Source organism: Delphinapterus leucas, chromosome 1, assembly GCF_059928025.1.
Source record: "Delphinapterus leucas isolate spDelLeu-1000000601 "Yukka" chromosome 1, BTC_Dleu_Yukka2, whole genome shotgun sequence".
NCBI lineage: Eukaryota > Metazoa > Chordata > Mammalia > Artiodactyla > Monodontidae > Delphinapterus > Delphinapterus leucas.
The window spans coordinates 152436516-152448437 of NC_143129.1; positions in this window are offsets into that span (position 1 = coordinate 152436516).

The window sequence follows — 11922 nt, forward strand, 5'->3', positions numbered from 1 at the left end:
CACACAAACATGCATGCTCCTAGACACAGCACACAAGCGTATAGACAGACACTTGCAATCACACTCATGCAAACCCAGGTACACACACACATACATGCAAACACACTCGCCAGACTTCCCTGCCCCTGCGGCCCTGGGACCCAGAAGAGCCTCTCTCCCCTATATGAGTGTATGTGTGTGTTTGTGTGCAAGCGCATGCATGCATGCATGCCCACACTTGTGTCTGTGTGTATCTGGGTCTGTGAGAGTGTGTGTGCATTTGTGTGTGTGTGTGTGTGAGTGAGCGGGGTGCTGAGCTGTGGGAACCCGATGACATCAGCTCTTCTGGCTATTTTTAGCTCCCTCTGCAATGATGGCTGCTTCACTGCCCCTCCCCCTCCCAGGTTCCCATCTCTCCTCCCCCTTCAGCCTCCCAGCGGCAGCCGCAGCCAGTGGGCACCCACCACCCCAGTCTAAGTGACCCCCCCGGTTGACCGCATACAGTTCATTCTCCCTCACCCCAGCCATAGCTCCCTGGAAGCTGAGAACACTGGGCTCCCAGGCCAGAGGAGGAGGCTTGGGCAGTCTGGCAGCCCAGAGAAGGGGCCTGGGTTAGGTGAGCTGACCTGGCCGGTCTCCAGCCCCTAGGGCGCCTCTCCTTCTGCTTTTCAATCTGAAACTGTGTCTTGGTCAGTAGTGCCTGCTGTGTGCCAGGGAGGATGCCAAGTTCTGGGGACAGAGCAGTGAGCATGACAGTGGGCGTTCTTCCTGGCTGGAGTTATGGCTCGGTGGGAGACAGACATGAAACAGAGCACACAGGCACCGCACTGGACCGCGGCGAGGGCTCTGAAAATTGGTAACGAGGGGATTTAGTCTGGGGTGATGGTCTCTGTCTCTCACAGAGGTGACCTGAGGGAACCAGAGGGGCACTCCCTTTACCTTGCACCTCGCACCCCAACAACCACACCTCCAGAATCCCGCATAGTACTGCTTCCTTCTCACACCCCACTCTCTGCTCCCAGCACTGCAGCAGCCCACCATCCAAGTGGTGGCCCACTGCTATTTGTGTCTCTCTTTTCTTTGGAGCTTCCCCACAATCGATCCCCAGGAAGCAGTCCAGTGTTTCCCATCTCTAGATGAGAAAACTGAGGACCAGAGAGGGGTAGTGCTGGACCACATCCCTCAATGCCCAGGAAGCAGCCCAGGCGAGATGGCAGGCAGGTGGAGGAGGAAGTGGTGGTGGCACCGGTGTAGAAGGAGCAGGGATGAGGTCAGGAGGTGGGAGAGGGGAGGACCGCAGCCTGAGGGACTCGTGCCTGGAGGAGGGCTTCCTGCTCTACCCAGCCAGGGCAACTGCTGGAAAATCGGGTTTGGCAGCTTCAGCTAAGCCGCAGGGCTGGAGTAGTGGTCCAGACCACACCTGGCAGGTGGCCTGGAGGTGGGCCCATCCTCTAGCATGGAGTCTGGCCAAATGGTCTCATTGCGGGAGCATTTTATAATACTGGGGCCCTTTGGAGTATGTGGAAAATAGCTCTGGGCTGAAGTCAGGAGCCCAGAGTTTCAGTCATTGTTTTGCCCCAGACCCCAGTGTGATCCTTAGAAAGTCCTGCCCCCTTTCTTGGCCTCAGTGGGCCCTTCCGGGAAGGAGCCCTAGAGGATCAGTTTCCCCACCCCCAACTCCTGCCCTCCGTGTTTTCCTGGGAGTCTGACTTAGGCACAGGAACACAAAGCCAGTGGGTAGGGGCTGACCAGACAGCCTCTAGGGCGCCAGGCTGGAGGTCCCTTGTCACCAATGGATCAATGGCCGGAAGCCCAGCTCCAGCCCCACAATGCAATACCGGTCACCCCACCCTTACCAGTGCCCTCGCCCCCACCCCCACTTCCGGCCTCTGTTCCTTCCTCACCTTCAGGGAAAGCTGCAGGGCTCCCTAGGGAATCTCCCATATCTCCTCCACTGGCTCCCTGCCCTGTGCTTAACCCTCCCCCTCTGCCCATTTGGCCAGGCCAGTCTCCCAGTCAACTTTCTTTTCCTGGACCCACAGGCAGTCCAGGGAGTAAAGGAAGCTGGGTGGGAGGGCTGTAAAGGAGGCTGCTATTCCTGCTACCCTCAGATACTGGAGCCTAAATAAGGGGCTTTGGGGAGGCAGGTGGACTGAATGCATGGGCGTAAGACTGGGCTGCCCTGGGCATATCCCACCCCGGGCAGCCCCAGGGGAGGTAGGAGTGCTACCCTTCACCTATCCAGCCATCTTTTTCCTCTGCCTTCAGTGAATTCATAGCAAAGAGCCTAGAGCTGAGACTTGCATTCTCTGGAGAACAAACACAGAAATCCAGGCCAAGTGAATCCTGACTGTTGTCACCATGTCAATGACAAATTCATGAAACACAAAAATCATAAAATTCTGGATGCATAGAATCCATAGTCGCAGTATCTTAGCATCACAGAATTCTAGCATGGTGCAATCTGAGTTACAGAATCTTAGAAATACAGAATTCTGGCATCACTGAGTCCCAGATGACAAGGTTAGCATAGCCTTGAGAAGGAAGTCTTGAGAAGTCAATTAGTAAAGGGTGGATGTCTAATCCAGGGGATTCCCCACTGGGGATGCGCACAGGAGTTCTCACATGAACGGGAAGGAGGAGGCAGAGCCCGGGACACATGAGCTTGGGTGAGGTAACACACCTGCAGTAAACCAGACAGAAGACAGACCTCTTTCATAAGGACACATTCCTGGTTCCTGAGGATGAGGGGAGTGGAGTGGCAGTGAAGAGAGAAGGGGAACTATATAAACAAATAAAGTGTAACCTGAAGAAAAATTCATCAAGTAGCACAATATACTGGCCCTAATGCGTCCAACTTCCACAGGATTGGGGTTAACATCAGCACAGAACATTTTCAAAGGTTAGTAGGTTAGTAAGACTCTTTATCACATTAGAATGGTGACCCATGGCTGGCTTTTTTTTTTGATCAGAAAGGTACCAAACAGAAAAAAGTCTATATACTACACTTTTCTTGGGGCTGCTGGCAGGAGCAGCCTCTCTCTGAAGGGATGCTGAATCTGGAGCAACATGGTGTACACAAAAGCCAGCTTGTGGGGTGGGGTTCAGAGCCCCCAGCAAGGCCCTGGTAGGGGGCCTTGTGGAGGGCATCTGTCTGGGGTGGTGTCTGTTGGGGGCGGGCATCTCTATGGAAGGAGCCAAGTTTGAAGCAGCACTTTGTATGGGGACTCTTGTCTGATTATGGGGTTGGTTACTCAGTAAACAACAGGGATATTTACTTAGTATTTCTGGGAAACTACTGCAAACTCAGGAACCCAGAAGGAGCAGCTCCAGAGAAAGGCAAATTCCAGGACCTGCTGCGCATGGGAAATGGGGCAATGTCAGCTGGAGATCCTCTTGCTCGGCTGCCTGTCCTTGGATTCAGCTCAAAACCTCAGCCTCGACCTCTACCCACACCCCCATTTGCCTCCTTCTCCCTGCCTGCCTTCTGTTCTACCTACCTATACCTGCTGTGTGACCTTTGGCAAATGCTGTTCCCTCTCTAGGCCCCAAACCTCCTTTGCTTTTTTTTGAAGTCTATAATTGGGTCCTAAGTGAAGCTTTTAGTACTTTATAGTCCCGCTTTTGTCTAGATCAGTTTCAACTTCAGATATCTCCATTCTCAGCTTCCAGAGAAAGTGTCTGGAAGCGTCAGGGGAGAATGCAGGGAATAGGGAATAGAAATAATGCTCACATTTGACATGCTATATGTGTCACTGCCCATGATGAGTGTTTTTATAAATCTTATACAATGCCCACAACCACCCTGTGTATATAAATCATTGCTCCCATTTTATAGATGAAGGAACTGAGGTTCAGGGAGGGTGAATAGCATGCTTCACATCATTCAGTAGGGAGCAACAGAAGCGGAATCGCAACAGGTCTGTCTTAATTCTGAGTGCTGTGGTTTCAGATTTCATGCGGCTTCAATAGGTAAAAGGAAAGCCCATGGATGGGAGTTTCAGGGAGAAGTGGTCTCTCTGGCTGGATCTGAAAGCTGATGAGTTGCACTTAGAAAAGTTTGCAGGGCTTCCCTTGTGGTGCAGTGGTTAAGAATCTGCCTGCCAAGGCAGGGGACACAGGTTTGAGCCCTGGTCCAGGAAGATCCCACATGCTGCAGAGTGGCTAAGCCCACACGCCACAACTACTGAGCCCACGCGCCTGGAGCCTGTGCTCTGCAACAAGAGAAGCCACCGCAATGAGAAGCCCATGCACCGCAACGAAGAGTATCCCCCACTCGCCACAAAAGCCTGCACGCAGCAACGAAGACCCAACACAGGCAAAAATAAATAAATAAATAAATTTATTAAAAAAAAAGAAGAAAAGTTTGCAGTAAGGACTGACAGCTCATGCTGTGAAAAAAGCTGAACTGAGGCTCCTCTTGGGAACCCCTGGGTATCCTGGGCTCAGACTGGAGATAGCTGGGCTGGGCTGAGTGTGAGGAGGTTGGCTTGGAGAGTGGGGTGGTCCTGGTCTGATCTTTAGGGTGTTGAGAGGCTGCTGTCACTGTTCCTGGAGATAGTGTGTGCATGTTGGGGAGGGTCTGTGAATGTGGGCTTCTTCGTTTTCTGGGATGGGCTAGGCTCTGCCACCTGAAGCTGGAGCTGGTTGACAGGCCTTTGGGGCCTGGGGCAGGGGACTTTCCAGCTGGGATAGCATGGTGTGTTGGCACTAGTCTCACTGCCTTGAGGGTCCCAGCACCTTTTGTATCCCTGAGACTCAGCAACCTTGCACAGCTGCCTCAGTTAACTGGCTCAAAGGAAGTGGAAGGATTTCAGGTGGACACCTAACCCCTGCCCTGTCCAAGGTTGGGTCATCACAGGGGGCTGGGAAATTAGGAAGTCACTGTCTCACAGGGTCAGGACTGGAGGCACCCCGGCGGGGGGCCGGGGGAGGGCAGTCATCTCTTCCAGATCCTTCACTGTAAGGGTGAGGAAAGAGTTTGAGGTCCAGAAAGAGAACAGGACTTGCCAAAGTTTGCTTGGTAGACACACCAAGAGAGATGTCAGGGCTAAAAGAGAGGTTCAGACTTTGTATACTGGGAGCTTAGAAAGGCAGAGGCACAGACCCCTAAAGGCTTCATCAAAAATGTATACGTGGTTTTAAAGCTGGGCTTAAAGAAAGGACAACTTTTTAGCTGATGCAAAGGGATAAAAGACTTTTCCTGGCTGAGAAACACCATGAGCAATGGCCCAGAGGGGACACTGATTGGCTATGTGGGATGAATAAATTGCCCTACAAAGCTGGCCCATGTGGTTGGAATAGAAGTCTGATGGGCAATAGTGTAAGCCAGGGTCAGGACTTGAGGTCAGGACTGTCTGTGCTCTGTGAGTAGTCACAGAGATGGAGGCCGCAGGGATCCAGGGCCCCGAGGCGGTTGGTACGGCAGTCTGAGGAAGACCAGGGCTGGGAGAGTCTTAGCAGCAGGGGTGGGGTCTGCTGGACTCTCACCACCCCAGGGCCCGGTCTGTTTCCAACAATCCTAGGCTCTGCCCTGACCTCCCTCGACAGGACCCAGGCCCAGCGTGAGGTCGGGCCCAGGTAAGGGGAGAAGATTACACCCCCGTAGCTGCCTTCCCGCCCCAGGTTTTCCGGGCCACTGCGCACACCTCCTCCCTTCAGCAGCTTCCCGATCCCGCCACTGCGGGCGGGGTGGTGGACGGGAGAGGGACGTCCTCGGCTTTAGGGCTTTGGCCGCTGTGAGCCCTCCCAGTGCTGCTGTGATGCAAATCCGCTCCGGATTTATTCCCGGACGTTCTTCCGTAAAGCGGGACGCGCCCGGCGCCAGAGCTTGGCTGGACGTGCCTCCCCCGGCCCTGACCCAAGGGCGCCAGGGCCTAGAACTGGGCGGGGCTGCCTCCCCCGCTAGCCCGGGGATAGGAGTGGTGTTGGGAGTACGGGTGCTGGGCAGCGGCGGCTCCGGCCTGGGGGCGGGGCTGTAATTAACCCGCCGGAACGCCAACGCCGGGTGTGGAGCCGGAAGCGGTGGTCTGGAAGACCAGCAAGAACCCGACTAAGAGTGTAGGGAATGGGGAGCAGCTTGGGCAGGCTGAACTCAGGTCCGGGCCTGAGGTTTCTGGTGGAGAGGTATGAAGGTTTAGGGCTGGGGAGCGTGTATAGCGCTGGAGATTGTGGGGTGGAAGACGAGGGGGAATACCCGGGCCTGTGATGGGCCGCCCCAAGCCTGGCAGGGAAGCCAAAGCTGGAGTTACACCTCGGAGGCCTGAGAGCCTGACACTACTGGGAGGAGGGTGGAGGAGAGGACTGGCGGGAGTAAGAGTGCTGGGTGCTGGGGCTCCAGCTTCAGGAAGCAGACCTGCAGGAATGGTGTGGGCACCTTATAAGGAAACGCTAGCCAAATCAGGATGTATGTATAGGCATAGGGAGATGGTATCTATTGAGTGCATACTGCATGCCACAGCAAGGATGTTCAACAAAGTGACAAAAAGAGGAGTGCGTCCTCACTATTTTCTTGTTACTTTTATAACCAGAAAAGGACACGACAGCTCTTTTTATTTAAAAAAAAAAAAAAAAAAGTAAATAGACCTAGTTTTCAGCCCTGCTAAGCCACTTACTGTTTGGCCTTGGAAAATTTGCTTTAACTTCCACAAACCTTTTCTTATCTGTAAAATAATAATAGGAGAACCTAGGCCCAGGGTTTGTGGATTTGTTTGAGGATTAAATGAGTTAGGACAGCAAAGGTGCTTAGAACAGTGTTCAGCAAGTGGTAGCAATGAAAGCTACTTAGCCTAGTTTGGAGGTGAGGGTGGGCATGGGGAGCAAAAAGTCTTCTGGAAGAGTGGAAATCGGAGCTGAGTCTTAGAATATGAGTAGCAGCTTGTCAGTGGAAGAGGGAGAAGAGAAGAATGTTAATGACAGAGGGGACAGCATGAGTAAAAACAGGCGGGGAGAAACAGGACCGTGAATTTGCGGGAAACGGGGAGGCATGAGGCAGGCAGTGGAAAGGTGAGCTGGGGCCAGACTGGGGCAAGGTGGGGCTCAAAGTTACAGAGGCCGGTTTCCCTTCTGAGAGCTGTTGAGTTTTCATCGGAGGCAGGAGGAGATAGGCTCCCACTGGGGCAGTGTGGGCACAAAGAGACCTGTGAGGAGGAGGATAATGGCACGAACTATGCGGCAGCCCTGGGGTGGAAAGAAGTGGATGGATTTGGGAGAGGTAGGAGCGACAGGACTTGGTGATAGATTGAATAAGAGGCATATCTTGATTTCTAACTTGGGTTCCCAGGGTGCTGCTATTCTCTGAGACAGGGATCAGGAAGAGTAAAACATTTGAGGGGAAGCTGAGTTCAGTGTTGGACATGCCTTTGACCACACCCCTGGACAGACCCTCAATAATTGGGGTCCTTTCGTCCCACCTGGCAATTCCTCTGTCCATAAGATGGGAGGGGTATCATTAGCACTGCTGGCTGGCTGTTCCCTGGCTGCAGCTGGCTGGAGGTCTGGGTGGGGAGGCAGGGCTGGGGGTGCTGCTACCACTGGGCCAGGTCTGGCGAGCGTTCCTTTGTGATTCTGGATTGCTAGGCAGTTTCTTTGGGCACAGTCATGTTATAGGAGCTCAAGGACTGAGTTGTCGATCGTTCCCAGAGAGAGTCCCTGGAGGGGGCCAGTGCCCTGTGCTGTGGAGATTACAGTGTCAATTTTATAGCTCAGGAAACAGGCTCAGAAATTGAGTGGCAGAACAAAGGTCACTGGAAGTGAACAAAGGCCTGTGTGATGTCTTCTCACAGTTCCAGCTGCCGCATCATCAATGGTGACATTTGTTCTAAGAGGGGCAGGGAAACCACGAGAGCCATGGCTCCTTGGGGGAGAAATGCGATCTAGAGGGGGTAAGGGGGATTGGGGGAGGAGGTAGGGAAAGCTTCCTGGAGGTGGTGCAATTTGTGAGGTCATAGAAGCGCAATCTTGTTTTCTGTCTTCCCAGCCAGCGATCATTGACAATCAGCCGTTGCCTGCCGTGAGGGAGACCTTGTCATCTGAGGGACCTCTAGGTAGAATGTGTCCACAGAGCCCAAAAAGTGGCAGGCTGGAGTTCCTGCAGGCATTTCAGGCCTGAAATGGAGGCACTTCTACCTCGTTCTCTGGCATCCGTCAACCTGAGCATCCCTTCTGCACAGGCACTTCACTGGCAGCTGGAATCCCACTGCCTATTCATTTTCATATCAGGGTTCAGCACAGGTTTCTGTTCTGTTCCCAGGTTTTGTTTTACTTAAAAAAAAAAATCATGTGATGAAGTGATGGGTTATTTCTAAGGGATGACTGACAATTACAAGAAAAACTAATCTTTCTGTGGATGATTGGGGAAAAGTTTTAAGATACAAAAAAACATTGCTAACTTTCATCTGTCACTCATTAAGTGTTTTTTTCCAGGTGTCCAAATAACTGGCATGGTAAGGGGATGGCTGCATTTTAGGAGCTGAGAAGGGGTTACTTTCCCAAACAATGTTTAAGTAATATTTGATCATTGTAGAAAATACAAGTAAAAAGAAAATAAAAAAATAAAGCATCCATTAAGAGAGAAATACTGCTAACATTTTAAAGTATTTCCTTTCTTTTCATTTCTGGTTTTCTTTTACATGGTTAATATACTGCATAGATAATTTTGTGTCTTGCTTTCTTTTATTTATTTATTTATGCCCGCGTTGGGTCTTCATTGCTGTGCGCAGGCTTCCTCTAGTTGCAGTCAGCAGGGGCTACTCTTTGTTGTGGTGCTTGGGCTTCTCATTGTGGTGGCTTCTCTTGTTCCGGAGCACAGACTCTTAAGTGTGTGGTACACGGGCTTAGTTGCTCCATGGCATGTGGGATCTTCCTAGACCAGGGCTTGAACCCATGTCCCCTGCATTGGCAGGCGGATTCTTCACAACTGTGCCACCAGGGAAATCCCGTGTCTTGCTTTCTTATTCAACAAAATTACAAGAACTATCTCATATGATTTAAAACTGTTAAAAAAATGTTTTAATGACTACATAACCTTCTAGTATATGGAGTTACCATATTTCATTTTACCACTCCCCCATCCTTAGACGTATAGACCCTTTCTTTCTTTCCCTCTTTCTTCCTTCCTTCCTTCCTTCCTTTACTTCTTTCTTTCTATTATAAAAATGCCGTGATGAAAATCTTTGTATATATATATCTTTGTCCATATTTTGGGTTATTTTCTTATAATATTTTTCTGGAAGTGGAATTACTGGGTCAGAGGGTCAAAATATTTTTAAGGGGCTTCCCTGGTGGCGCAGTGGTTGAGAGTCCGCCTGCTGATGCAGGGGACTCGGGTTCGTGCCCCGGTCCGGGAGGATCCCACATGCCGCAGAGCGGCTAGGCCCGTGAGCCATGGCCGCTGGGCCTGAGCGTCCGGAGCCTGTGCTCTGCAACGCGAGAGGCCACAACAGTGAGAGGCCCGCGTACCGAAAAAAAAAAAAAAAAAAAAAATTTAAAGGATGTTTTTATTTTTTTATTTTTTATTATTTTTTTAAAATTAATATATTTATTAATGGCTGTGTTGGGTCTTCATTGCTGCGCGCGGGCTTTCTCTAGTTGCAGCGAGTGGGGGCTACTCTTCGTTGCGGTGCACGGGCTTCTTATTGTGGTGGATTCTCTTGTTGCAGAGCACAGGCTCTAGGCATGCGGGTTCAGTAGTTGTGGCACGTGGGCTCAGTAGTTGTGGCTCGTGGGTTCTAGAGTGCAGGCTCAGTAGTTGTGGCGCACGGGCTTAGTTGCTCCGCGGCATGTGGGATCTTCCCGGACCAGGGCTCGAACCCGTGTCCCCTGCATTGGCAGGCGGGTTCATAACCACTGAGCCACCAGGGCAGTCCCTAAGGATCTTTTTAAAATTGAAGTATAGGTGATTTACAATGTTGTGCTAGTTTCTGGTGTACAGCAAAGTGATTCAGTTATATATATGTATATACGTATTCTTTTTCATGTTCTTTTCCATTATGGTTTATTACAGGATATAGTTCCCTGTGCTATACTAAGGATCTTGACATGAATTGCCAAAATGCCTTCCAGAAAGGTTGTGCCAGTTACACCCCATCACCCTGATATAAACGTACCTGTCTTATGGTATAATACTGAGTATTACCATAAAAACATTCTTCTAAGTTGATAAGTATCAAACTGGAATCTCATTTTTGTTGTTGTTGCTGAATAGTTTCTTGGAGGCCAGAGTGGCAGGGGTCTACTAGGTTAAAGATTTGGTCCAGGGCTTCCCTGGTGGCGCAGTGGTTGAGAGTCCGCCTGCCGATGCAGGGGATATGGGTTCGTGCCCCGGCCCGGGAAGATCCCACATGCTGCGGAGCGGCTGGGCCCATGAGCCATGGCTGCTGAGCCTGTGAGTCCAGAGCCTGTGCTCTGCAACGGGAGAGGCCACAACAGTGAGAGGCCTGCGTACTGCCAAAAAAAAAAAAAAAAAAAGATTTGGTCCAGTCTGACCGGTAAATTCTTCTACAGGTCAGACTGTCTCCTTCACTAAATTTGTGGGGTTTGGCCATTGTTGTGGATATCTGTTGTTTTTACCTGCCTGGAGTTCTCTCCTCCTTGTGGTTACAGTCTCCCAGTTTTCCTTTGGGAAATTTCCTCCTCCATTTTGGTCCATGTGATTCAAGTGGGCCTTCTCCACCCCCCGAATTCCAGGGATGGGCATTGAGACCCTGGCCTGGCCAGTCATCACAGTGATTGGTTTAGTAATGGACATTTCACACAAGTGGGGCAATGATGGCCTTTTGCTGGAACACCTGGGGGACAGAGGCCATCTCTCCTATTAGGGGATTGGGGGTAGAGAGAGTGAAGCTAAAGAATGCAGGCCTGCATTTCCAGATAATTTATATATTCAAACGATTCATTTCCTTCGTTCTTTCCTCCAACTCTCCTAGTGTCACTATTCCTCTTTTAGCAAAGGGAATATTATAATTTTTAACAAAGCAATTTTATAAGTTCCTGAAGCAATGGATGTATGTGTGTATACATAATCGAAACTGACCAAATACAAATATATATATATATATATATATATATATATATATATAAAAGAATGCAGGCCTGGAACTGGCTGGGCTGACTTTGCTACTCAAGGGGAGAGCCCGCCTAAGAGAGAAGCTAATACTAGATAAGTGGTGCCCAGAAATGGAGAAGATATACCTGGAGACTTTTTCTGAGCCCCTGGATTCACCTGTCTGGCATTTCATTTACGTGAGGCAACAAACACAATCTCCCCTCCCCCTTAAAGGCAGTTTGAACTAGGTTTCTGTTATATGCAATTGAAAAAGTTCTATGGTTTTTGCATGGTGTTCAGAAAAGGCAAAGGTGCCTAAATTGTTACAGAATCATAGGTTCTGAAGGTTGAAGGATCTTCACTGTGTTCTTCGTTCATGTTCTATATGCATATCTCCAAGTGTTTTAGTCATGTATTATTAGTCCAGCCTCTGCTTGCATAATTCCAAGGATGGGTTACTCACTACCTTCAAAGGTAATCTGTCCCATTGAGTCAGGAGATAGATGGTCCCCAGGCTGAGTAGCTGAAGTCTGTGCCCACCCCCCCCACCCCCCCCAACCCCCGACCCCTGCCAAGATACTCCAGGATAAGATAATGGCAGGAGCAGGGAGGAGCTGAGCCCTGCCCAGATAAAAGATAAAGGAACCATATATTTCTCATTCTCAAGGTCAAGGAAACCTTCCTGACTACACGTGTGTGCGCAGAAAGACTCCTCAGGGGCCAAAAAGGGAGGGGGCACCACTCCATAGCAGGTGATGTCAACCTTTCCATAGGCCTCTGTGCTAGAATCCATCTTGGCTAAGAGATGCACGCGCACACAGAGGAGCACCTTGAATTATACCAAATACAGACTCAGAGCCAGGTAAGCAAGATGACTGGTCAGAAGAAACCCAGAAGAA